Below are 19,632 nucleotides of genomic sequence, written 5' to 3'. Positions count from 1 at the left end.
GTCCCATATCATTAGCAGTAATGGCATGGATAAACCCCACAGGTCTAAGTTCTGACAGAGTCACATCCTCTGCTCTGATCTTTCTTCAATAGCTTGTTGACCTGGTATATAATGTGCTTTTTTTGTTTGTTTTTTAATTACCACAGACCGATGGGAAACAAAAATCAACCATTTAATACTATAAATTATTCTGTAATATGTGAATATATTTCAACACTTTTCAGTTGAATGTATTTCAATGGCAAGAAGATTCCCTCTTTTTATTTAAGTTTGAACGGGGAATAATGCGAAAAAATTGTGAGATCCAGAAATTGGAAATGGTGACCAAAAAAATTCAGAATATGCAAATATTTATAAACTTAGCTTTGAGAATGTGCCAATTTTCTTCCATGAGTACTCTGCTGTTTCAGTACAGGCTTCCCCTAAGCAGACTATCAAATGACTTGTTTGTTAGGAGATGTGCACTAATGCCTAAAACAGATCTGATGAAATTACCAAACTCACTCACATGGGCAGATGTGAATGCAAGTTTCTGAGCAAGCAGGGTGTAGGGACAGAGTGGCATCTAGCTTCTTTACTGAATTCCCATAAGCCACATTTGTATTTATTTACATACTCAATCACTACTTTGTTTTCTTTAAAACAAAGAAAAAAGGAAAAGCTATCATATGGTCTACCTTATTAGATACTGTTCCTGGTATATTCAAGCAAAACAGTTTCACTTGGCTAGACAAATGGATGGAGGGAAAAAAGATTAAGTTGATGTGAAGATTTTAAGCCTCAGGGGGTGTCTTGTCCTACTGATTGTGTGTTACAGCAGTAAAGTAAGATTCTAGGCTTCAGAGTATATAGTCGTAAAATAGCTTTGAAAAAAATGAATAAAGAATAATGAGTGGAGACATCCACCTACTGTAAAAATAATAGACTAGATTCATGCATTGTCTGGCCATTGAGCTGAGCTACAATATCGATATGAATAAATACAAGCTGGAAATCATGACCTTCAATACCACACAACGATGGCAAGATAGATAGATAAAGATAAATTAGGGCTCTGCAGTGATTCAGCTTACTACCCATTCACCTCTGAAGGCCTGAATCAAGTTTCACTCAGTTTACAAATTGAATAAATCATGTGGACTCAATTCCAGTCTGTTTCCATACGAGACATTTTCCCATTTCATAAGAGTGGGGGGGGGTGTGTGAAAAGTTGGTACCCTCCATTTTCGATTAAATATCTCTCTTCATACTCCTCACACCCGCCAATTCTATTTGCTGCCTACGGCAAACGTAGCTCCCATTCCTTGCTATTTATCTCCCTCTACTTCTTCCATTCTGTTTCTTCCATTCCAGCCCACGTCCATCTCCCCACTTTGTTGCATCTTTATGTACTTATTAGTGAAGCGAAACTTTCAGGTCCCCTATCTCTGAGGTGCCAGTGAGAAGCATTTCAGAGATCAGGAAATTTGGCCATTTAATTTTGTTACCAAGAGTATTTCCACTTAGTTTAACTGCAGTGCTCCAACCTAGTGCTGCAAAACTCTCATCCTAATTAACATTAAAATATTCCCCATATTAAAACAAAAGGCAAAGTACGACAATGGGCATAGCATATCACAAGAAATATCTTTTTAAAAGGTAGTTGGGACTGAAGTGTCTCCAAATGAATACTCACTAGAGATGAACAAGCTAGGAAATGTTAATGTTTCCAAACTTTTGGGCCAACATGAAGCTCAGTTCAAAAAAATCAAACATCTCCTTAAAATGTAGGATTGGGATTTTAGCATCCAGAGCTCTTTTAAGCCAGCAGCAATGTGATGTTTGGGAGAAACTTCTAGTAAACATCTGCAAACCTAACTCATTATCCTCCCTCAAAACCCTCCTTAAAACTTTCCTTTGCCAGGAAGCCTATAAAAAAAATGACAGTGGATAGGCTATTAGTGTGCTGAGACTACTGCCTATCATGCTGACCAGTATCGTTTCATTGTTTCCTTGTACTCTTTCTGTGTCTGTACTCCTCTGTTGCCTTATACTTAGATTGTAAACTCCTTGGCCCAGGGTATGTCTTGCCCAGGTGTTTGTATAGCACCTAGCACAGCGGGGGTGCTGGTCCATACCTGGGGCTCCTAGGTGCATGATAAAACAAATAAATAAATAATGACTTCATTACTATGAAAGATCAAGTCACAATACAATGCTCTGATTACAGCTGATTGAACATTTTCCATTGTCAGACTCACCATCCTGGAGCACTTCCTTGAAAAAAAAGACAGTGTTACAACCCCTGTGCTTCACCCTCCTCCTCCAGATTTCTGGGTAACAATGTCCAAACTCAAAGGAACAAAAACTTTAATATTTTCCCAGGTTTAATCCTCCACTGATTATTTGCCTCTTTCCTCAGCTCTTCAGAGTTCCTCCTCATTCTGTTACAGAGTGCTGCCTCTCAGCACTTTCTTTGCTTTCTCCCTAGAGGCCCAGCTCCACCCAAGTTGCTAACCCTCAGAGCTTGTTCTCAGGAATCTGTCTTCTTCCAAGTCTGCTCTAAAGAGTATCCTTCCCAGCACTGCCCTCCCCCTCCAGGGGCAGTTCCAGGGTACAAGCTCCTTCCTACAGGCTTCTCTCCTCTGTGGTTCCTTTCCTACGGTGTGAAAACTCTCAGCTGACTTTTCCTGTATCTCTTCCCACTGTTGCCCTGCAGTCCTTTCTTGATCTCCCCAGCTGAAACAAAGTCTTAATTACCTCTCCCCCCCCCCAGGTGCCACAGAATGGGTTTGAACAACTACGCTAGTTTTATTTTTCTGAGTTATATAAATGATCATAACAACTATCTCTGAGATAATGTAATTTTAAAAAAATTACATAATAGTGAACCATTGTAAACTAAAAATAATAGACTCCACCCCAGAGATTTAAATATAAAGGGAGTGAGCATGAGCCCAGAAATTCATTTCACATAGTTTCACAGAATTTAAGACACTTCCCTCAGCCCCACCGTTTTATCTGATTTCACCTGCCTGACTTTCAGGGATGTCTAAATTTTGAATATATCAAAACTGCATATATTTAATGAAAATATAGATATGGTTTTAAAAGATAGAGGCACACAAGAGAATTTGTTGTTTGTTTCAAATTGGCAAATGCATACCCAAAAGAAGTGTCCAAATTTCATACCAGTCCCAACTGGTTATCCATAATGCAGCTCAGCTCCACAGAATTTTTCTCTACCCTACCACCATCCCTTCAGATAAAAGCTTGATAAACAGATCATTTTACTTAGTGCTCTGAATGTCAATAGATTTGGATTTTGTTGGACCAATTGGTGAAATTAATTCCAGAATAGAGGACTCTATAGAAAATGTCAGAAAACAAGGGATAGGCAAATCCCATTAATGACATGGACAGACATCAACCCCATCACATTCTCTGTCTGCTTCCCTGAACAACTGACACCATTATTGTCTTTCATGGATTGACCCTCAACTAGCTTGCTTATAAAAGTTCCTCTCTCTGCTAGGCACTTAGAGATAGATCACCACCACAGAGACAAGCACATTCTCTGTACGCTATCCAGGTTTGAAGCCTAATTGAAAGATATAAAGGAATCCAAGGATTTTTGATAAAGACTCAGTTACCTGGCCGTTTCTTTTTTCAAATTGGCAGGATAATGACAGAGTTATAGTTAGCAAAATCAAAGTAGAGAGATTATTTCTTGAGCAGGAGCTTAAAAGCAGTTACTCTGAGTGAAGCGAACATCTTGTTTCTTTTCCATAGGGAATCATTAATTACCTCCACCAACAATGGATTCATTAAGAACATGGACCTGTCTTGCAGCTGTGAGCTCAAAGCTCTCTCAGTCACTCTAGCACTTCAGTAAGTGAAACTGGCAAACACTCACCCAGTCACAGTAAAGTTTTCTTCCCTCCAGATACAGATCTGCCCCTCGAGAAACAGCCAATCAGTTTTGAATCAGAATCACCTTATACATTAAATCTGACCAAAAGATGCCCTCAGCAAGAAATATAAGATCTGTATCCAAAGATGACCTGAGAGAAGGTTATATGAGAGAACATTTGGGATTGTAATGATGCTCAGACAGTAAAAAAATCATAATGGTCCCTTTGGTGCAGTGTACTAGTAGTACAGTGCTATCATTGAAACTCTCTTTGGATCTATCAGTATTTCCAGGTAGACAAGTGAAACTAATCCTCCATTTTAATAAGCACAGTGATCTTACTACTCCTCAGCTATACCTGCTGCAACTTTCTTTGAATCAAAGTGGATAGGATTTAACACTTAATAATGCTCAGGCTGTTCCAAACCCTAGACTTATGTTTGCACAATGGGAGCCACTGCCTTGGACAATCATGAATAAAAAGTGGTCAGATATAGCTATATTGTACCATCTAGAGAAGCCGTCTCCAACTGTGTGCCAACTTGATACTAGCATTTCACTTACTCCATTCATATTCACTAAATGAAGTGATTTCACTCCCAGCAATATTTTGGGCTGATAAGCACAGGTAAAATTACAGGAGGTCTGTGCCAGATGTAAACTGAAGAAAGGCCTTCAACTTGTTTTCTGTTGTTTTCCATTTCTGGATGATAAACCATAAAGAAGTTTGAGAAACATAAGAGAATCAGACCGGGACTGATATAGGCACTATCAGTGACAGAAAATGGAAGAGGGGAAGAGAAGAAGGATTAGTATCAAATTATTTCAAACAGCAATAGAAAAAAAACCCAAAACCTACAACAACAAAAAAACAGCTAATTTCACAAACTGAACAAAATAAGTGGTCAGTAAAATATATTTTGGTATTCCTTTGGAACATCAGCTAAATGCTGAAGTTACTTAAGCCCCTGTACTGATGAATTTCATAATTTGGGTAGCTAAAACAAACCATCCTCTGTAAAGTATGTTTTCTATACGACAGAGTGATTAACTGGGGAAATATCCATGAACACTTTTGCCAATTCTGATTCACAGTTTGACTCAGCCAGGTTTGTGTCCTTTCTTGTTCACTTTTTATAAACATTTATATAGATGCTATTTTGTTCATAAAATATTTGCAGTAAGGAAACTTCCAACCCACAGCTGTGATTTCTTACAACACAATTCATTTCATGATGAAATTAAATTGGTTTTGGAAGGAAGAAGATTAAGTTTATAAAAGGTTACACGAGCCAATCAGGGAACAAAGACAACAGCATGTGACTTAGGTGACCAATCACAAAGCTTGCCTAGTGAATTCTGATGTCTCTAACTCAGTGGTTCCCAAACTTGTTCTGCCACTTGTGCGGGGAAAGCCCCTGGCGGGTCAGGCCGGTTTGTTTACCTGCCGCGTCCGCAGATTTGGCCAATCACGGCTCCCAGTGGCCGCGGTTTGCTGCTCCAGGCCAATGGGAGCGGCTAGAAGCGGCGGCCAGTACTTCCCTCGGCCCACGCCTCTTCCAGCTGCTCCCATTGGCCTGGAGCAGCAAACCGTGGTCACTGGGAGCCGTGATCAGCTGAACCTGCGGATGCAGCACGTAAACAAACTGGGCCGACCCACCAGGGGCTTTCCCTGCACAAGCGGCAGAACAAGTTTGGGAACCATTGCTCTAACTCTTGGTAGTTCTGAAATACAGGTACACACCAAGCGTAGAGTTTTTCAAAAGTACAAAAGGCAATCAAGGACCTATTTCCCACTGAAAGTTAGTGGCAATTGTGCATCTAACTCCCATTTGTTCCTGTGGAAATCTTCCCTCACTTCCATGTGTTTGCAGAAATCAGGGCTTTAGAATTTTAGACTGCAAATGCTAATTGTTTAGTCATTAAAATGTTAGTTGCTGGATGATTAGAACTTTAATTGCTAAATGGCTGCTGGAGATCTAGTCCATAACGAGACAGATTATATATATTTGTCAATTACAATTTCTAAGAAACTAAGAAATTAGTTCATACTTAAGTGTATGTGTATACTTGAGTGCAAATGTTTGTGAAATTTGGAGTGTTTGATATTCTGAGAACATATGGACCTATAGCTCATGAGACACAACATATAATTTTCAAACAAGGTAATTTCTGATTATTCACCATCTGAAAGTGTTTAATTGGAAATTTTAGAAAATCTGATGTAAAATTATAACCTAATCTATTTTAAACACACAAATTTGGAAAGAAATCACTAGCTCCAAGCAACAGTTAGACAGCATTGAAAACAAGGCTTATAATGGAAGTCTAAATTCAGCTTTATCTAGTTTCTCCATAGTTGGCATAACCCTGGATAATCCTTCCATCTTAATCCATACATTCACTTCCTAATAGTGGTGATTCATCACTGGCTACACTGTGAAAAGTCAGCAAAATAAACACGATCTATTCACTCTGAAAACTGACCAAAAATACATCCTGTTTTGACCCAACTGAAAGAGAAAAGTGAGGTCTTATTCCTACAAACTGTAAGTCTCAGATTCTGTCCTCGAAGTCAGAAATTAAAACATTAAAAAAATTAATTATTATAAATACCTCCCACATAAAACAGCACTTTTAAGCTTCAAAGCACTGTACAAAGATTAAATTTCAGACTCAAAGTTTCAATGAAAGGCTACAAAGCTGCATGAGAAAACGGTGGCAAAGGCAAAGACAGTCAATAATTTAGTAAAGAGTTTAAACACTCTCTGGCAGGAGAACTAATTAGTTGGAGAAATAGTTCTACTCCACAAAAGATAAAAGAATTGTTTCAACTGAGTCTAAAATTTAAAGAGAAGCAAATGAGAAATAATGATGTATCTTCATTTAATTATTTTGATAGTTTGACCCTAGTCATTTTAAAAAAATGTGTTTTAAAAGTTATGTAGTCCATAGGGCTAGCTGGCCTTTACTATATTCACTGCCTTGCCTTCATAATATTAAGCTGCTTTCATTATATTCAGATGTAAGTCAAGAAACCAACAGTATCCTACATCCTGCAATACAGTAGATGAAGAGTAAGGTAGCATAAGTGTGGTTAAGTAGGCTGTAACCCTTGGCATAGATCAGGGGTTCCCAACTTGGTTCATGGCTTGGTCAGGGTAAGCCCCTGGCAGACCACGAGACTCTTTGTTTACTTGAATGGCTGCTTGCAGCTACCAGTGGCTGCGGTTCACCATTCTAAGCCAATGGGAGCTGCGGGTAAATAAAGCATCTCGTGGCCCTCCAGGGGCTTGCCCTGAACAAGCCATGAATCAAGTTTAGGAACCCCTGGCATAGATCAATGGTTACCTTTAGATTTTAGGAACTAAAGAGAGCTTGCTCAATGGTAGGAGGTAGAACATTCCAGTAAGTGCTACCACAAGGAACATGGAAGTAATAACTGCAAATCCACTTAAGCAAGGAGTGATGTATATGATCATGAGCTGAAATGGTAGTTACACATATCAATATACTAACCTATAAAAGTACACCTCAACATTATAGGATGAGGAAATACAAATAAGGAAAAAGGGGAAAATCCCTACTGAATATGCATTAGCTGTAGTGGTATCAGCGTAACATATTATAAAAGCTTCACAGTGAAATCTCAGCTTCAACACTCAGCATCAAACATACCCATAGGTTAAGCAGAGTTTCAAATCCAAGATTCAGCATAATGATCTGGGAACTTAATTGTGTTTTAAGGACCAGTCCTGCCCATGCCTTTGTGTCTGGTGTAGAAACAGAAGAACCATTATGTTTCCAATGTGCTTGAGAGAGGCAGGATATGAGAGAGACCTCACACTCTAGATCTACATACTTTGAGTGCCATGGAGCTGGATACCAGAGTTTGGAGATGCAGGGCAAGCCAGGGGGTAGGGTTAAAAAAATAAAACTTGTCTAGTGGTTTGGGTACTGGATTTGCATGCAGGACACCAGAGCTCACTTCCTATCTCAGCTACAGATTTCCTCTATGACCTTGGGCAAGTAAATTGGCCCTGTTCCTCAGTTCCCTCCCTGCAAAGTACGAATGAGATTTCTCTACCTCAGAGGGATGTTGTGAGGATTAAATCTATTAGCCCTGGTCTACACTATGAGTTTAGGTCAAATTTAGCAGTGTTAGATCGATTTAACCCTGCACCTTGTCCACATGATGAAGCCATTTTTGTCGACTTAAAGGGCTCTTAAAATCGATTTCTGTACTCCTCCCCGATGAGGGGATTAGAGCTGAAATTGACATCACTGGGTTGAATTTGAAGTAGTGTAGATGCAATTTGATGGTATTGGCCTCAGGGAGCTATCCAGGAGCGCTCCATTAGGACCACTCTGGACAGCACTTTCAACTCAGATGCACTAGCCAGGTACACAGGGAAAGCCCCGGGAACTTTTGAATTTCATTTCCTGTTTGGCCAGCATGGTGAGCTTATCAGCACAGGTGACCATGCAGTCCCAGAATCGCAAAAGATATCCCGCATGGACCGAACGGGAGGTACTGAATCTGATCGCTGTATGGGGAGATGAATACATGCTATCAGAACTCCATTCCAAAAGACGAAATGCCAAAATATTTGCCAAAATCTCCAAGGGCATGATGGACAGAGGCTACAACAGGGACCCGCAGCAGCGTCATGTGAAAATTAAGGAGCTCAGGCAAGCCTACCAAAAAACCAAAGAGGCAAACGGCTGCTCCGGGTCAGAGCCCCAGACAAGCCGCTTCTATGTTAAGCTGCATGCAATTCTGGGGGGGGCCCTACCACTACCCCATCCCTGTTCGTGGACACCTGCAAGGGGGGAGTCTCATGCAACAGGGATGAGGATATTGGGGATGAGGAAGATGAGTATGAGGAGGAGGAGGAGGAGGAGGATAGCGCACAGCAGGCAAGCAGAGAAACCATTCTCCCTGACAGCCAGGAACTGTTTATTACCCTGCAGCCAATACCCTTCCAACCCTCTCAAGGCGGGCTCCTGGACTATGAAGCTGGAGAAGGCACCTCTGGGGAGTGTACCTTTGTAAATATAATACATGTTTTTTAAAAAAAGGGTTTTTAATTATTAATTTGCCCTGAAGACTTGGGATGAATTTGCGTCCAGTACAGCTACTGGAAAAGTCTGTTAACGTGTTTGGGGACCGAGCAGAAATCCTCCAGGGACATCTCCATGAAGCTCTCCTGGACGTATTCCCAAAGCCTTTGCAAAAGGTTTCTGGGGAAGGCAGCCTTATTCCGTCCTCCACACCAGGCCAGTAGCACGTAGTCTGGAATCATTGCATAACAAAGCATGGCAGCATATGGTCCCGGTGTTTGCTCGCATTCAAGCAACATCCTCCTCCCCTCATACTCCACCCCAGCCAGTGCTTCCCTCCTCCCCCACCCCTCCTGGGCTACCTTGGCAGTTATCCCCCTGTTTGTGTGATGAATTAATAAAGAATTCATGATTTTGAAACAACAATTAATTTATTGCCTCTGCAAGCGGTGATCAAAGGGGGGAGGGCGGTTGGCTTACAGAAAGTAGAGTGAACCAAGGGGGCAGGTTTTCATCAAGGAGAAACAAATAGAACTGTCACACCGTAGCCTGGCCAGTCATGAAACTGGCTTTCAAAGCTTCTCTGATGTGCAACACGCCCTGCTGTGCTCTTCTAATTGCCCTGATGTCTGGCTGCATGTAATCAGTGGCCAGGCAATTTGCCTCAACCTCCCACCCTGCCATAAACATCTCCCCCTTACTCTCACAGATATTGTGGAGCACACAGCAAGCAGCAACAACAGTGGGAATATTGGTTTTGCTGAGGTCTAACCGAGTCAGTAAACTGCACCAATGTGCTTTTAAACATCCAAATGCACATTCTACCACCATTCTGCACTTGCTCAGCCTATAGTTGAACAGCTCCTTACTACTGTACAGGGTGCCTGTGTATGGCTTCATGAGCCATGGCATTAAGGAGTAGGCTGGGTCCCCAAGGATAACTATAAGCATTTCAACATCCCCAACAGTTATTTTCTGGTCTGAGTAGTAAGTCCCTTCCTGCAGCTGTTTAAACAGATCAGAGTTCCTGAAGATGTTCCATGTACCCTTCCCGGCCATTGCACATTGATATCAGTGAAACATCCCTTGTGATCCACCAGTGCTTGCAGCACCATTGAAAAGTACCCCGTGCGGTTTACATACTGGTTGCCAAGGTGGTCCAGTCCCAAGATAGGGATATGGGTTCCGTCTATCACCCCTCCACAGTTAGGGAATCCCATTGCAGCAAAGCCATCCACTGTGAACTGCACATTCCCCAGAATCGCTACCCTTGATAGCAGCAGCTCAGTGATTGCGTTGGCTACTTGGATCACAGTAGCCCTTGGATCACAGTAGATTTGCCCACTCCAAATTGATTCCCAACTGACCGGCAGCTGTCTGGCGTTGCAAGATTCCAGAGGGTGATTGCCACTCACTTGTGAACTGCGAGGGTTGCTCCCATCTTGGTATTCTTGCGCTTCAGGGAAGGGGAAAGCAAGTGAAAGTTCCATAGAAGTGCCCTTACACATGCAAAAGTTTCGCAGCCCCTGGGAATCATCCCAGGGCTGCAAAATTATGTGGTCCCACCAGACTGTGCTTGTTTCCCTGGCCGAGAATTGGCGTTCCACAGCATGAGCCTGCCCCATTGCCATGAGGATGTCCAAGTGCCGGGGCCCGTGCTTTGAGAGAAGTTTGTGTCCATGTCCTCATCACTCTCATCACTGTGCTGCCGTCGCCTCCTCGCCTGCTTTTGCAGATTCTGGTTCTGCACATAGTGCAGGATAATGCACAGGGTCTTTGCAATGCTTATAACTGCCACAGTGATCTGAGCAGCTCCATGCTTGTCGTGGTATGGAGTCTGCAGAAGAGCAGAGTTACAGCAGAAGCGGTGGCTGATGACGGATGCCACAAGAATAGATATTTATAGAGAACGACAAGAGGACATGCGAGGTGCATTCATGAGAGCAGGATAGCAGAGCTGCAGTGGAAGTGGTGGAGGATGATGTTTAGAACTGCCCACATTTCCCAAGGAAGAACACACGTACCCAGGAGCCCATGACAGACAACATGGAGAAATTCGCTATTGAGACAATAGCAGCCCAGCAGAGTTGCAACGGAAGCGGTGTACGATGATGGTTAGCAGTCCTACTGCACCGTTTGCTGCCAGCAGCACCCAGGAAACAACAGCGACGGTGTGGGTGAGCTGAGCTGATCGGGCTGCACACTTGTCATGGTAGGACATCTACGTGGAAAAAAGGTGTGAAACGATTGTCTGCCATTGCTTTCACAGAGGGAGGAGTGACTGACGATGTACCCAGAACCACCCGCGACAATGTTTTTGCCCCACCAGGCATTGGGAGCTTTACCCAGAATTCCAATGGGTGGCAGAGACTGTGGGAACTGTGGGATAGCTACCCACAGTGTACCGCTCCGTAAGTCGATGTTAGCCACGGTAGTGAGGACGCACTCAGCCGAAGTAATGCACTTAGTGTGGACATATGCAATCGACTGTATAAAATTGATTTCTAAAAATTGACTTCTATAATATCGACCTAATTTCATAGTGTAGACATACCCAATTGTGAGGCATTAACATACCATGGCGATGAGGGTCATATAAGCACTTAGACAGAAGAGTTGGGACATAGCTAATAGATCCAATGAAACGTGTTCCTCTGACCATTGCCCTACCAAAGAGCTGGGGTTCAGAAGTAGCAACGGCTTTTACAAGGCTGTAATAGCAGTCAATGGCTAAACTGTTGTTGTAATTCCTTCTGCTCCTGGAAAATTCACAGCCTTTCTACCAGGTGTACATTTGGCTCTCCTTCCCTTTGCGATGTGTTGTTTCTTGTTTGTTTGTTTTCTGAACACTGGATATTGACGTAACTGGGATATTTTATAACTTTTGTTAAGGTCAGCGGAGGATTCCAAATATTCAGCAGAGGATTCTCTCTGTGGTTCTGAAGACTGTCATCCACAGCTTTTTATAGGATGAAGCTGCTGTATTTTTTTTCACACTGGTAACTTTCTGAGACACCTTACCCAGGACAGAGGTAGAACATGCAGACTATTGTTTGTGTGACTGAAGGCTCATGGGATGGAGTAAGTGAAGTCACTATACATTCATATTGTATTCCTGTATATTTTTTTCAGAGTTGGTTACCTAAAATTAAACATTAAATCTATATTTAGACACCTCACTTAAATAGCCTGATTTTCAGAGTTGCTCAGCACTAACTGCACTGCTCCGGTTGACTGGATGGGAGACAGCGAGCAGAGCACAGCTTCTTTTACGTGCACCAGCATAGCAGAGCTCAACCTGCTTCACAGCTCCTCCTTTTCCAACTTGTTCCTTTCAAATGAGCCAAGGAAGAGAGCCCAAGTTTCTCCACAGCTGCGTCTCCCCTTTCCCAGCGTGAATATCAACTGGTGGAACAGAAGGCAGTTGAGTAACGTTTTGGGTTCAGCTCCGAAGAGACAGAAAGGGAGAGGAAGCAGAGTCTAGAACAAGTTGGAATTCCACTCCTCATATCATTCAAGGAGGGAGCTAAAACGAAAGAGCAGCTTGGACTCTGCTTCCCAGTTCACGTTGTAACTAGCTGAGAGTGTAAGAAGCAACTTGGACATCACTTTCCCCAGTCAGCTGAAGGTGCTGCCCAGCTCCTTTCACATTGGCCAGCTGGACAACAAAGCTCAGCCCACTCACCAGCATCTGTCCCCTACTCCAGAAAGCTGAGCAACTCCTTGGCTTCTTTCAGCTCCATGTGTAGCGATTCCTCAGTGCCCTGCCTGACTCTAGTCACCATCAACAAGGTGCAAGTCAAGGAGGTGTTCTTCCTCGCCTCAATACAGCAATAGAAAGGTGGGGGAGGAGAGAGAAAAAAGCACTGAAAGGTGTTGAGAAGGGAAGAACAAAGGGAAGAGGGTGATCAGAAGAGATTGCGTCAAACAAAAATTCATGGTTTAGTAGTCCCACTAAGGTGGGGAAGAGGCAGATTATTAAACAATCCAATATGCCAATTTTGACACCAGTTTCAATATTTGGATACTGCACCCAAAGATGCACTGACCAGAAAACTAGACAAACAATTTAAAAAGAAGTCAGCTTTAATATAGATTAAAAATAGGAGATGAAGAATATGGATAATATTGACATACCATCCTCTATAGAAATCTTTATTCAGGATGGGGGGAAGAAAATATTTTCAGACACACAAGCTAACAAAAATGATCATCAACATGACAGAAACTTCACTGAAATATACATTTTAGTCAGAAAAAGGAATTGATGTCTTCCTGAGAAAAAAATGAAAAAGCTAATACAAAACAGAAAACCATTAAGTGGGATCAGATGTTTCTCCGAGTACCTTACAACAAATTTAAAGAAAAATAAATATAGAAAATACCGCCTTCAACAGAACTAGCATATAGCATAAGCATATAGCTATCTCATTTCTTTATAATTAGAAAAAAAAAAGCATGTAAGCCTCTGACGCGCCAATCAGATTAAAAAATACTTTAAATTTAAAGACATAACCTCAATCTCTTCAGCAAGGAATGCTTTCAATCTAACCAGAGAAACAGTTAAAGCTAGTCAAAAGGAATTAAAAGAGGGGAAGAATGATTCTGATGAACACACAGAAAATACCAAATACATTATTAAACAACTAGCTACGGAAGAAGAATGATCTTGTTGATGAACAGGCCAAGGAAACAGAAGATTTAGCTTTAAATCCTGGGTCTACCACTAACATTTTTGAGTGGACTTGGGCAAGTCACTTAATTTCTCTGGGCCTCAGTTTCCCATCTGTAACATGAGGATAAGAAATAATACCTGCATCTCAGGGAACTGCAAGATATAAAAGACAGATATATGTAAAATGATTTGAGATCATCAGCTGGGGCCATCATTCCTACAGAAGTGCAAAGTGATTTTATTATTAATAATATAGTATAGTGAGCCATCCAATCAGAACAGAATGGGACAAACATTTATCATTTCTTTTTGGAACAAATGTAAGAGAAATAAAGATGACAAAAATGCTAAGATGTTCAAATTGAACAAGAGGATTTCTAGAACACTGCTATAAGACACAAAATGTATGTCAGGAGACAATACAATAAAGTTGCAACATGAAAAAAATGAGAACCCCAGAAGATGTCTTGAAATCATAGAATATAGTAAATTGAGATGACAAATCATAAGACTACCAGACTCTCCCTTCTCCATGGCAACAAACTGCAAAAGAAAAAGTGAATACCAATAATGCAGATATAAGACACTCAGTCCTTTAGGACTGAACACGCTCCAAATAATTGTGGTTCTTACTTAAATCTCTCTATCTAAACTAAAAGAAGGGGGTGGGGGGTCGCACATACTACAACTCACAGATAGGACAGACAGAGTTAAATCTTCCTCTGTGTACTGGTAGCTTTGTGCCACTCTTGTGGTATAGAACTGTTACAGTAGTTATGTTCCACACTCTCCCCCAGGCCTTTATGCTAGGGGCATTTCCCAGGGTGTGGCTGGAATGTCCCTACACCCCATCATCCCCAACTTGGGTACCCCAAAAATATGGTGAAAGGCAAAACAGCCTTCAGACCCAGTATTGAGTGGTCCCAGAACTAGGAGACCGAAGGTTGATTAAAGCTAAATTTGCACCAAACTCTGCCAGAGCTGTGCCAGCCACACAAAGGCCAGACTCTAGGATCTGATCCACGGTTTTCTTAGAGATCCCTCCATTTGCACACAACAGCTCCTGGGTGCATGTCAAGACAGACAAGGGAATAATAAATGCTTGTCCTGGAGCACTCCATCTGAGATGTAGGCCAATACTTCCTGTCCCCAGAAAGTGCTGCAAATTGGTGGCTAAGATCAGTACAAAAGGAAAGACTGAAGACCACTAAGAGGTTGGAGAAATTAAAAGCCAAAAGTTGCACTCTGCCAGTGGTCTGCACTTTTTTGGGACATTAGTATATTGCAAATATTAATACATTATCAGTACCAACTCTGGCCAGATTTTCAAAGGAGTTTATCTGACCATAAATGCAACATGGGAGCTGAGCTCTTTTGAAAATCTGTTTCGGTTGTTAGTGCTGAGTAATTGCAAATATAGCCTTAAATTGCTGTTAGCGAGAAAGGCATCCTTGGTGTCCATTTATCCTCATTTACACTTTCAGGCAAATTCTGATCTCCTGTAAGTACAGCTCCATTCACTACAAACAGAACAGTCCCCACTTCCATTACATCTGAATTTGGCTAATTGCTGGTATAATTTATATTGCTTAAGGATAAGTGCACTTAAAAAGTTGAAAATAAAACAATTTAAAAAAAATATGAGCAAAGACCGTTGAGTAATTTGAATGAGAAAAAACAAACAGGACAATACAAGATATAGCAATTTTCCATAGAGCATTACTGTATGTTATTTGTCTGCTATTATCTGAAAAGTTTCGTAATGAAATAATCATAATGAAAAATGGTAGGTCAATTGGTTTATCAGTTTGGAGAAATGTTACAAAAAGTCTCTGGAGTTTTGCTTATAGTGAAAAGCCATCTTTTATCTGTGTACAATTGACCTTTGCTTAGAAAAAAAATGACTGTGTGTCATGGCAGAGGGGGAGCTAAAAGGGCAGAGTATAAATTTCACTTGCTGTTTTGGCAATTTGAACCACCATCTCTGCAATCAGCTCCACTCTGATTCTCAAACAGACGATATGAGGGAGGAGGGCCTTTGTAGACAGATCTAGCAAATTAAATCAGGGTATAAAGATACCATCTCTGGGAAAAGATATTGCTTTCTGTGGAGAAGCTGTTTTCCTCCAGAGGTGGGGTTTTTTTTTCCTCCATTTTGAAATTAGAAGTGAAATGAGATTCTCTTACACTAGATCTTTCCTGTTAGGAGAGTCAAATGAGAAAGTTGTGACTAGGAAACTGAGACAGCAATACCATGCAAATGGACAAAAAGCAGAGCAGTAGTCCAACAAAGGATGGGAGGGATCACAAGTACTTCTAACAGCATTTTACAAGTCCCATGAGGTTTTATGTTGGCGAGGTAGGAGCAAATTGCAGTGGCAGCAGTAGAAGTGAGTCAGCTGATGTAGTGGCAGCAGAAGTAGAGCAGACACACAGAATTAGATCTTGCCCAATTTTCTGTTCCTTTTTAATCAACTAATTTGGGTTTCTGCCAGGTGTCCTGTCAAGATAATAGGCTGTATTCTTACTAAACAGAAAGTTTGGCTTCTGGACTGGAGTTTTGTAAACTGTGAATACAACCTCTTTGGGAAGTTAATTAGATGTTCCAGTCTTCTGCTAGAGAAAGGGAGACTGAGGACACATGTATGTAGTTTTTTTCACAATTTAATTAAAGTTCTCCTTAATTCAAACAATTTACTACAACTGCAATAACTAACTCTGGAGACAAACAAAAGAAAGGAGACAAGAGAAAAAGAACTGGCAGGAGAAACGGGTCAGGAAGCAAAATACAAAGTAAAATAAATCTTATCTGGTTCTCTTCTGACCCTTTTCCCATCTCCCTTCCCCCTGCCCTGGGTTGTGGAATAGCCAAAAAGGTATCTGTTCCAGGTGTTCAGAAGATTGGGGACAGCCAAGGTAGTTCTTCAGCACTGATATCTGCAATTTTCCTCAGCAATGGCATAAGGCAAGTTATAAGCAGATAAGGCCATTCAGTTCATGCAATGTTCTAGATTGTCATTGTGCAATTAGTTTCTTATTACAAGTCTAAACCAGGGAATGTGCTCTCAGCTCTGTACCTTTAACCCAAACCACACTGTAGATCCATCACAGTGAGTATAACAGGAATAGCTGATGCCAGAGAACCCTGTACATTCTTCCTATGCTGTACAAAATATTCTGCTGAAAGATGTTGGGTCCTGAAAGGCGTATAAGACATACTAAAAGGAATTCAGCATGTCCTTGTGACTTAGACTAACATCTTATAAGAATGAGTTGTTACAAGAAATATTAGAACACATCTTATTAAATAGATACTCATTTTATCTGACTCACACAGTGCTGAAAGAGCTTCATCCTCCTATCCTTCCCCCACCAACCCCTAGCTTGAATTTCTAACCTATTTTTCTAGTTCTGATTCTTTCTGTTCTGGGAGTATCCATTTTCTCCCCAAATTGAAGGTTAAGACAGTCTTTTAAACACTCCTTAACACCAAATCAATTGGCTACCCACTCTGCAAAGAGGCAGACTTCTGGGAATCAAGAGTCTTTTCTCTGGAAGACAGGTCATTACATTACCTTGAGACTTCTATTCCAAAGAAGTTCTTACTAATACTTTATAGTATTTTGATGAGGATAGCCCATTTTTCCTTAAATCAAGAAAAGATTCCAGGAACTGGTTATTCCTATTTCTATATAGGGAAGTGGCTTCTTATGACAAATAACACACCTTTTTATAATTGATATACATAACAGACATAGGTATATATGCACACACACAAATCCCTGTTGACACAAGGTCTAAGAAAACATCCAAAATGTTTTAATAAAGAAGAGCTCCACCCAGTGAAGCGTCTAAAATTCTGCAGAATAGAGCTCAGTGCTTAGTGAGGCCAAGTAAATTAATCAGTACTACCAAGTCCCAGTGCAGTTCAGCACAACAGCAAGGAGGGGTAAACAAACAGCCATCACAACCCCCTCTCTCTTTTTCAGCTTCACTTGGGCATGACTGTTCAGTGAATTCATTGTTCAGTGTGTGTTACACATCCATTGAAAGTAAGAGTATTATAGCTCCCAACTACAAGATCTTGTTAGTTAGTTCAAGCAGTAGATGCTAGTGTTTTCAGCTTTGGAGGTTCACAGTTCAATCCCTGGTTACAACCAAGATGTCTGTCTTTGAAAAGCACATTAAAACTGATATTTCAGCTTTTCTCTCAACCTACTCACTACTAATGGGTTACTTGTCTTGCCATTTACTGAAGCTGGATTCCCAAATACACCCCATTGTAATTCTAATGAGGTTTGGAATGTGGCTCTTTTACAAAAGTATTGAGCCCTATTAACAAAATCCTCTTCTTTCAGTCAGTGCCAGCACTATCAGCAGAAGCTCATTCTGATTTCAGCCTAATACAATGACTTTCAGGTTATGACTAAGACAAAAATCTTCCAGTAAATTTAGCTCATATTTAATTCTGAGAATCAACTCATGTTATGTCCCCTATATGCACCAATCCACCACATACCAGTCCTATGGCATTTCCCAGTTCTAATTTCCACCTGCCTCTCCATCTTTGTGTTGTATGGTAGTTTATTGAATTGCTTTCAATGCTAGAACCTCAGCCTTTGAACTATGAACTCTCAAGAGCAGGGAATCTGCTACATGTTTTGCATGGATTGCCCCAGCGCTCAAACAGCGCTTGCATCAATGTTCATGCTGTAACAACTGTTTTGGACAGTATAACAAAGCAGTCAATACTGGCACCATGTACCTTGCTTTAATACATGTGGGACTGTTCCTGTTTTAACGCTAACACAAACCGAAAGCAAATCTCAGGGATGGCCTTAAGGGAATTACAGGAAGGAGAGCACTGTGCAGCAGAAAGTTAATCTTTCTGCTCCAGGTAGGGGCAATAACAGAAGCTGCTGCTGGAAGAACCTTATTAATTCACTCTATCATCAGTCCATGTGAAGCTGCAAAAGTTTGAATACTCAGCCTCTATCCACTGCTCAGCATGCTCAAGAAGAGGAGAAATCAAATTGAATAAGTATCCCTCCCACCCCTCCCCCAGGACACTAGTGACAGGATAAGCCAACTGTGAAAGTGTCATCAATAGAATAATAAGATACTTGCCATAAACGAAAGCAAGTCAGACTGATGGTCCAGCTATTGTTAGAGGTGTAAAATAATTGTGTACAAGCATTTTTCTCTCTCTGATGCACACTCTGACAGCAATACTAATAGGAAGTGACAACTAGTGCAGAATGAATACTGGGATGAAAAGGAATATTGCTGCAAATTTTCTTGAATTAATTTTATTTGTCTGCCACCTTGTGGTGGACTTTCTTCCCAAATAAGCATCTGAGTAAAACAGAATATCAAGCTTATACTGTTTAAAAATGGAGTACAGGTTTGCCCAGACAGCACATTTAAAACTGGTATGAAGAAAAGGCTTTAAAAAACAACAACAACCCACAATTAGCCTGTGGAATTCATTGCCACAAGACATCATTGAGGACAAGAGTTTATTAGAATATTTTTAAAATTGGATAATTAGATTGTCCACAGTTATTAGAATAATAGAAATGTAGGACTGAAAGGGAACTCAAGGGCACATCTAGTCAGACCCTCGTATTAGGGTATGGCCAAGATACCTAGACCATCCTTATTCTTAAAAACTTCCACAGACAGGGATTCCACAACCTCCCCTTGAAGCTATTCCAGTGCTTGACTATGCTTATAGTTAGAATGTTGTTCCTAGTATTTAATCTAAATCCCCCTTGCTGCAGATTAAGCCCATTATTACTTCTCTACCCTCAATGGACTTGGAGAACAATAGATTATTGTCCTCCTGCTAACAGTCTTCAAATCTGTCAAGAGCTGTTACAAGGTCCTCCCTCAGTCTTCTTTTCTCAAGATTAAGCATGACCAGTTTTTTTAACCTTTTGTCATGTGTCAGATTTTCTAATTTTTTTTCTCAGTTTTGTAGACCTCCTCTAATCCCTCT

The sequence above is a fragment of the Lepidochelys kempii genome, chromosome 1 (assembly GCF_965140285.1).
Source record: "Lepidochelys kempii isolate rLepKem1 chromosome 1, rLepKem1.hap1, whole genome shotgun sequence".
Classification (NCBI taxonomy): Eukaryota; Metazoa; Chordata; order Testudines; family Cheloniidae; genus Lepidochelys; species Lepidochelys kempii.
This window is presented reverse-complemented; position numbering follows the sequence as displayed.